Source organism: Tachypleus tridentatus, chromosome 1, assembly GCF_004210375.1.
Source record: "Tachypleus tridentatus isolate NWPU-2018 chromosome 1, ASM421037v1, whole genome shotgun sequence".
NCBI lineage: Eukaryota > Metazoa > Arthropoda > Merostomata > Xiphosura > Limulidae > Tachypleus > Tachypleus tridentatus.
Genome location: NC_134825.1, coordinates 168828838 through 168830244, shown reverse-complemented (window position 1 = coordinate 168830244; position 1407 = coordinate 168828838).

The following is a 1407-nucleotide window of genomic DNA, read 5'->3' as shown; positions in this document are numbered from 1 at the left end:
TTAAAATATAAAATTAATATTAAGGCTTTAATGTAAACTGAAACAAGACACTTGTTAGTCACAACATTAAGTATATTTAGACATCATGAGAGAAGTAGAAACGTGGATGCTGTGTGGCGAAATTTTTATTGGGAATACGAATTTCTTTAAGAGAAAAGGATTGAAGCATTTTATGAGAATTACAAATGTTTCAGTGAAGGAAAAATATAATTTTTCGTGAATATTCATGTATGATACACATACATGTCAAGCGAAGGAAAGACGTGTACACCAGTGAATGTCTAATATAAACTAGATCTAAACGATTGCTCAGATAAGGAAATAGAAGCTTTAAAGTAAATAATATGATGCATCCAAGTTGCAATATATGAAGTAAAAACCGGTGGTTTTCTAATCTAAGAACACCATCAGAAATTTGACTGGAAAGAAAACGTGGAGATATACATTTCGATAAGCTGTGATTAACAGCTTACGACTATAACCAATTATTACTTAGTTTTGGTTTTGGATTTATAAAACAATGGAATCGAACCAATCAAATGGAGGATCTACTTGCAAAGAAGGCATGTAGTGCTATTTGGATCATCATATGAATATACGAAATTGTGAATAAGAAGTCGTGATTTTGGACCAAAACTTATTTCTCCGATGATGAATTCAGAGGCTGTCCGAGAGGCTACTTGAAGAAACTATGGCAGTTTTGGCAGAACCTGATTAATATCCAACGTACAAATTCTGTGTAAGTAGTTATTGCTACCATATCTAATATAACAGTTTAATTAGGAAATGATGTATAATGTGTAACACGATGGTAAAACTGAATTCATTTGTAAACTTGGTAAGATTTACTGAAAAGTAATAAACTTGTCACAAATTACTTTAGAAAAAGTACTAATCACATGACAAAAACTAAACTATGTCTGGATATTTATTGCATAACGACCTGATAGATAAGTTTGTTTTATGTAATGCCAGATCTAATAAATATTACTGAAGGCTTAATCGAGACTCAGTTACTCACTCAAAACCAGGAATTTGATCCTCTTATTGTTGAGACTTCCCAGTTTAGTTTTGCTACTGTATAGTTGAAAGAGTGTTTGAATATTTTGAATTAATTAAAGTGTTATTTATTAATTTGTGCCTTAGTCCTTTTGTCATTTATTTATTTTAGTTGTAAACCTTCTCGAGCTCGTGACTTTGGTACTCCACTCGCAACTGTACAACCTGGATTTTATAAATTAATTTATAACTGTCCCCGCTATTACAGCAGTAAGTCTACGGATTTACAAAGCTAAGATCAGGGGTTTGATTCCCCTCGGTGGGCTCAGGAGATAGACCGATGTGGCTTTGCTATAAAAAAAACACACACACGTTTATAACTGGTGCTAAGTTGAACTCCAAACGACT